The following is a 7,716-nucleotide window of genomic DNA, read 5'->3' as shown; positions in this document are numbered from 1 at the left end:
AGCATCTCCTGGTCAGACCCGCCATTATTTGAAGACATCAACGAAGATGATCTACAGAAGGTAAGGGTTGTTCGCAAGGCCGGATTTATGAGGGGGCCGGGGGGCCGTGGCCCCGGGCCCCCACAAATCTTATGTACCAAAACCAACCTTTTTTGTACATTTTGGGGCCCCCACATACCGTCGGCCCCGGGGCCCCCTTCCGGCTAAATCCGGTCCTGGTTGTTCGGTAAGGTAAGTTCGATTATAAACTTTTATCGCACGATCATATATATTCTGACCGTCAGCTATTAGTGTGAAAAGGTTCTTTTCGAAGCAGGAATTAAAACAGCAAAGCGAGGCAGAAACGGTAAAACAAGTCTTGAACTTCTAACGAACGTTGAATGAATTCAAATTTTGCAAAAGTTAATTCAGCATACTTTACTGGTCGATCAGCTTATTCTATCGACTGACTATTTATTATCAAACGTCAGAAAAAAGTAGCCATTTTTAGTTATCATACTGCGCGATTAGGTGTGAAATTCTTTTTGATCTAGCACAAATCCTTATTTCTGTAAGTATTACACAACCAATGATCTGTACCGCATACTTTATATTAATGGAGAACAGTCACGTTATAAATTTAAATACTTTTCAGCTGGTGAGTCAGTAGCAAAAATCAGACAGATCGTTGAGCAGTCCTGGACTTACCTATCCTGAATACTGGATGCTTGCATGCTTTTTAAATTGTGATTAATGTTCAAAATATATTTACAGGCAAATAAATAAAAAAAATCCCCCATTGGTTTATTTCTTCATTAATTAATAGGTAGCTATAAGTTAATTATAGCGGGCAACAGGGACTATGTTCAAGGGCTTGACGATCCCTCCCCAGGCCATCTGCGAGTTGTGGAGCTTGTCTTGGATGTGGTGAGGTTTGACAGTGGGCCCTGTTAAATTCCTATAAAAATCTGCATGTATCCGCAAGTAGGCCCCACCAGAGCGACCGTGTGCCGCTCAAAGCGCACAAGCCCAAGCCCTGGTGTTAGGTGGGACGCTAAACAGCCCTGACACGACGGCCCTCCGACGAGACAGGACGCAATTTCGACGTCGTGGCGCTGCAGGAGATTTGCTGGACAGGACAGAAAGTGTGGAAAAGCGGGCATCGAGCGGCTACCTTCTACCAAAGCTGTGGCACCACCAACGAGCTGGGAATCGGCTTCATAGTGCTGGGTAAGATGCTTCAACGCGTGATTGGGTGGCAGCCAATCAACGCAAGGATGTGCAAGCTGAGGATTAAAGGCCGTTTCTTCAACTATAGCATCATCAACGTGCAGTGCCCACACGAAGGGAGACCCGACGACGAGAATGAAGCGTTCTACGCACAGCTGGAGCAGACATACGATGGATGCCCACTGCGGGACGTCAAAATCGTCATCGGTGACATGAACGCGCAGGTAGGAAGGGAGGAAATGTATAGACCGGTCATCGGACCGGATAGTCTGCACACCGCACAGTGTTTTCTAACCCAGGAATTCGTGATCGAAAATGTTTTGGCCATGAAAAGTTGATTTTAGAGTCTCAGTGACTTCGGAGAAAAGTTTCAGTATGTTAAGCTCCATATTCTGGAAAAATTTTTTTTTTGATTAATCCCCCTAAAAGTGAGATGGAAATTCTCTTTCCTCCAATTATGAAGATACATCATTGGTGTCTTCGAGAAAGTTGTAGAAAAAGTTTCTACGAAAAATTTTGCTATATAAATTTTATTTCTATCTGCTATAGAAGTCGAGATATGGATCGTTATTTATGAACGACCACTAAAAAACTGGTTTTTCACGATACTTTCGTCAATATATTTTTTAGATTTTTCAAATGTTCTACAAAGATCTCCGTCGCGATGAAAAACATGAACCTTTCGAAGACAGTTTCTTCTTATTTTCAATATTGACGAAGTTATTGACGATTTTCGGTTCAAAAATGAGCATTTTGTCATTAACTGCATACATGTAGGGGCAAAATGGGGCAGAATTTTATTTAGGTAATTGAAAGTATAACTCATGCTCTAATGGTTGCATTGCAACATATATGTGACATAGCTTTACATAAGTGCCGTATGAACATCTTTTTCTTCTTCTTCTTGTTATATATAAAAAATGAATTGGTCTGTATTGTGGATAACTAAAAAACGGCTGGATAGATTTTCTTCATTTCTTCAGAAAATTTGTTTATCAACATGTCCGACGGATTTACAGAATATTTTCTCATGTAAGAATCTCGACCAAAATTGGAAAAAATATGAAAAATTGAAAATAAAATTTGTACGGAAATTTTAAAAAGGTAGATCGCATTCTCGCCTACTTTGCAGGACAACGTCTGCAGGGTCATCTTTAGTCTTTACACTTACGCAAGACCTATGATTTAGCCAAATACAAAATTTTCTAAATGATTATGGATGGATGTTTTACATGTTAAATGATTATGGATGGATGTTTTTTCATTTAGAATTCTCTGGAAATACCAATATCCCGATATATTGGTATTTATCTGTAAACTATCCGGCGATTCGATAATGATTTTCAAAATTTGGACAATAAAACAAGACATAGGTCTGGCGTAAGTGTTATTATCATGAATTAGATGACCCGGCAGACGTTGTCTTGCACAGTAGGTGAGAATGCGTGTTGAGATATGCCTATACAAAATACCCATACAAATTCTAATTTGAATTTTTCATATTTTTTCAGTTTGAGTCGTGACTTTTACATAAGAAAATATTATGTAAGCCCATCGGAAATTGTGATGAAGAAATTTGAACCCAGCCGTTTCTTAGTTATGCGGAATACAGACCAATTCATTTTTTATATATAACAAGAAGAAGAAGAATAAAATATCCATACAGTACTTACGGCAAGCTAAGTCACATATATGTTGCAATGCAACCGTTAGTGCTTGAGTTATACTTCCAATCTCCTAATTAAAATTCTGCCCCATTTTCCCCTACATGTATGCAATTAATGTTAAGATGCTCATTTTTGAACAAAAAATCGTCAATAACTTCGTCAATATTGAAAATAAGAAGAAACTGTCTTCGAAAGGTTCATGTTTTTTATCGCGACGGAGATCTTTGTAGAACATTTGAAAAATCTAAAAAATATATTGACGAAAGTATCGTGAAAAACCTGTTTTTTGGTGGTCGTTCATAAATAACGACCCATATCTCGACTTCTATAGCAGATAGAAATAAAATTTATATAGCAAAATTTTTCGTAGAAACTTTTTCTACAACTTTCTCGAAGACACCAATGATGTATCTTCATAATTGGAGTAAAGAGAATTTCCATCTCACTTTTAGGGGGATTAGTCAAAAAAAAAAATTTTCCAGATTATGGAGCTTAACATACTGAAACTTTTCTCCGAAGTCACTGAGACTCTAAAATCAACTTTTCATGGCCAAAACATTTTCGATCACGAATTCCTGGGTTAGAAAACACTGTGACCGTATCGAATGACAACGGCCAACGATGCATAAACTTCGCAGCCTCCCGCGGAATGGTAGTCCGAAGCACCTTTTTTCCCCGTAAAATATCCACAAGGCCACATAGAGATCACCTAACCAAGAAACGGAAAACCAAATCGACCACGTTCTAATCGACGGTAAATTCTTCTCCGACATCACGAACGTCCGCACTTACCGCAGTGTGAATATTGAATCCGACCACTACCTCGTTGCAGTACGCCTGCGCTCAAAACTCTCGACGGTGTACAACACGCGTCGAAGTCGGACGCCGCGGCTTAGTATTGGGCGGCTACAAGACGGTAGACTAGCCCAAGAATGCGCGCAGCAGCTGGAAGTGGCACTCCCAACGGAAGAGCAGCTAGGCGCATCGTCTCTTGAAGATGACTGGAGAGATATTCGATCCACCATTGGTAGCACCGCAACCGCTGCACTTGACACGGTGCCCCCGGATCAGAGAAACGACTGGTATGACGGCGAATGTGAGCAGTTAGTAAAAGAGAAGAATGCAGCATGGGCGAGATTGCTGCAACACCGCACGAGGGCGAACGAGGCACGATATAAACAGGCGCGGAACAGACAAAACTCGAGTTTCCGGAGGAAAAAGCGTCAGCAGGAAGATCGAGACCGTGAACAGACGGAGCAACTGTACCGCGCTAATAACACACGAAAGTTCTTTGAGAAGTTGAACCGTTCACGCAAGGGCCACAGCCCGATATGTGTAAGGACATAAACGGTATAACCGTACGCCGGACCGTCTTCCCCTTTTTAGGTAGGTAAGTACGATGGCTTATGCGCCACTCCCGTAGGAGACCATCGACCGTGTCTAAATGTGCCCGACCGTTGAGACCCTCAGAGGACGAAGGTTCCCTTTTTTCCCAATTTGGATGGAAGACAGGTGGCTAACTTAAATTGCGCCTGTGAAGGACGCTACTAGTAACGGCTTAATAAAATAATTGCCAGTTACCTAAGTACAACCGTCGGCCAGTGATGAAACAGTATGGAGGGGGTTTATCATCACTGGTAAAGCGACCAAATTTTCCCTCAACCCAATCGTGTCGAATTAAGGAGTTGCCCGGTTGGTTTCGGAGCCAACCTCCCCAGTAGAAAAATACTACAAAAAAAACTACAACGAAAACGAACTACATTAAATAACTTCAATCAGCTTCACTTCATCGGGACAGCAATTAACAAAAATAACGAGTAGATTACAAATATTTTTGGTCTGTAGTGTTTATTGAAACATTTCCTGTAGTCGAATAGAGCAGCGGAGCTTTTATCCGAAACTTTATTAAGCTTCCAGTTTACTAACACTAGTGTTCATATCGCTCTCACTTCTGCCTGTCTCTTCGCTTCTACTATTCTACACCTTTCCCATTAATGCCTAATCGGTCGGTCCCTAGCCTCCTACTGTGTGTGCTCTCCTGGTGTGGCTCACTCAAAATCTAACGTGCAATTTTCTCGTTTGCTACGCAAACGCAACGACTATTGTGCTTAATCGGCACTCAACATATTTCTCACGGCGAAGCCGTGTCTTCGCCTAGCAACGCAATAGGGCTATGTTGCGGCGGAAAATCACATGCGCATGTATTTAGAAAAGGAGTACTCACTTTGAGAATGGACGCGACGACTAGTGCGACGGCGCGTCCATGTGATGGTTGAACTAGCGGACGATGGCGGTAAACTTACACGCGGTTCGCCGGCGGGTCGGCGGCTTGCCTAGTAGTTGATGTTGCTACTGCTGTTGGTTGAACGGATGAACTTTACATCGCGGTTTGCCGGCGGGTCGGCGGTGGAGCTAGCGGGCTAGCTGATGATGCTGCGACTGCGGTTGTCGCCTACGGATGACTTTGCTCCGGATCGAAAAACTTACGGTCTCATACGATGGCGCGACGCGGCACGTGCGTCGATGTCCGTCGGTCGTCACCAACGGAGGGAAAAACGGTAGCCTTCACTTCCTCTTCTTCGGTGATGCCCTGCCTAGGGCGCGTTGATTGGCGATCGCGTCCCTGTTCCGGCGTGCCCCGGGAAAACCTCGCAAGCTGATGGTGGGGTCAAGAATGGCCTCGATGGTTCGGTGTGGGTTGTCGGGCGTCGTAGCGGCGTGGTCACGGATCTAAATACACGAGACGATCGTTGCACGTTGCACGTGTCAGCACAATATTTCCACCAATAAATTTCACAATTTACCTGTCGTTATCAACCACCAGCACACACGATAACACACCGTTTAACTTTTGCACACACGACTAATAAGCTACGCTATCTGAGGGAAAGGTTTTAAAATTTAATTTCTTTGGGAAAGGCTTTATTGAAGATCCACTAATTGAAAACACTTAATGTGGCTTTTACCTTACACAAACTACCACGGCGCGAGAACACTTGGGCCACTCCTGCCTCTTCCACGGATCAGTTCGAAGTGAATCTGATCACTTCAATAATCCTCAGATTAACCGCCGAATTAATTTCGTCACCGGAAATCACGAAGTTAATTTCGCGATACCGATTGCTGCTCTCATGCTTCTAACAATCATTTTCGCGTCTCTTCACACGAACAGCCTAAATTAGCCACCTTTCTGTCCATGTGAGAGGGACTTCGGAAAAAGTCAACAAATCTTCAAAGGAATCCCAACAGGTCGATGCACGCCGAAGCTCATATGCAAATTTTGCGGGATCAAGCAATCTTGGGTGGCTTACGCAATTTGATCCCACGGTATCTCACCTCCTGAGTTGGATCTCATAAATTATTTAATTCAGGAGAAATGCAGAAATGAACGCGAATGAACTCTCTCTAGTGGTTTCTGTTTTCCTCATTAGACTGGTTTAAACTTTTATTTAACTTTTTTGATTTAATTTCTTCAATCGTGAAAACGAATAAAACATTTAACAAAACAAAGAACAATTATAACAATTAGAATATTTACAATAATTGTAACGACCCGAAGGCTCGTTACAACGGGAACCTTCTTACGAACGAGCGTGAGGTGATCCAAAGGTGGCGGCAGCACTACGAAGAGCACCTGAATGGCGATGTAGCAGACGAAGATGGCGGTATGGTGATGGACCTGGGGGAACGCGCGCAGGATATAATTCTACCGGCTCCGGATCTCCAGGAAATCCAGGAGGAGATTGGCCGGCTCAAGAACAACAAAGCCCCTGGGGTTGACCAACTACCAGGAGAGCTATTTAAACACGGCGGTGAGGCACTGGCTAGAGCGCTGCACTGGGTCATTACCAAGATTTGGGAGGAGGAAGTTTTGCCGCAGGAGTGGATGGAAGGTGTCGTGTGTCCCATCTACAAAAAGGGCGATAAGCTGGATTGTAGCAACTACCGCGCAATCACATTGCTGAACAAGGTACTCTCCCAAATTTTATGCCGCCGACTAACACCAATTGCAAGAGAGTTCATGGGGCTGTACCAGGCGGGATTTATGGGTGAACGCTCTACCACAGACCAGGTGTTCGCCATACGTCAGGTATTGCAGAAATGCCGCGAATACAACGTGCCCACACATCATCTATTCATCGACTTCAAAGCCGCATATGATACAATCGTTCGGGACCAGCTATGGCAGCTAATGCACGAAAACGGATTTCCGGATAAACTGACACGGTTGATCAAAGCGATGATGGATCGGGTGATGTGCGTAGTTCGAGTTTCAGGGGTATTCTCGAGTCCCTTCGAAACCCGCAGAGGGTTACGGCAAGGTGATGGCCTTTCTTGTCTGCTATTCAACATCGCTTTGGAAGGGGTAATACGTAGAGCAGGGATTAACACGAGTGGTACAATTTTCAATAAGTCCGTCCAGCTATTTGGCTTCGCCGAGGACATAGATATTATGGCACAATCAACAATCCATCCACCGTTCACACCGGACGACTGCGGTGGGCCGGGCACTTAGCCAGAATGTCGGACAGTGACCCGGTGAAAATGGTTCTCGACAACGATACGACGGGCACAAGAAGGCGAGGTGCGCAGCGGGCAAGGTGGATCGATCAAGTAGAAGATGACTTGCGGATCCTCCGTAGACTGTTTTTTTTTTCAATATAAACAGTTCATCAATTCATGCATTAAAAAAATCATAGTTTTCAACGTCTGTTATCTGTGATTTTTTTTTCATCAAATGCTGTGTCTGGTTGTCTAAGGTTGTCACTGGTTTTGTTTTCTGCATTTATTATTATTTATTCAGACTAAGGCCGAAGTGGCCTGTGCGGTATATAAGAGT

At 43.6% G+C, this 7,716-nt stretch overlaps 1 long non-coding RNA gene across 1 annotated transcript; it reads right to left on the bottom strand.

Annotated features, from left to right (window-relative positions):
- Positions 1-5,545: 5,545 nt before the first annotated feature.
- Positions 5,546-5,894, bottom strand: LOC134224595 (uncharacterized). Its single transcript, XR_009982991.1, has 3 exons — positions 5,843-5,894; positions 5,681-5,756; positions 5,546-5,606 (listed from the first exon to the last, which is right to left on the bottom strand). It is a non-coding gene; the product is annotated as an uncharacterized LOC134224595 (long non-coding RNA).
- Positions 5,895-7,716: the final 1,822 nt, after the last annotated feature.

Source organism: Armigeres subalbatus, chromosome 3, assembly GCF_024139115.2.
Source record: "Armigeres subalbatus isolate Guangzhou_Male chromosome 3, GZ_Asu_2, whole genome shotgun sequence".
Classification (NCBI taxonomy): Eukaryota; Metazoa; Arthropoda; class Insecta; order Diptera; family Culicidae; genus Armigeres; species Armigeres subalbatus.
This window is presented reverse-complemented; position numbering and strand designations above follow the sequence as displayed.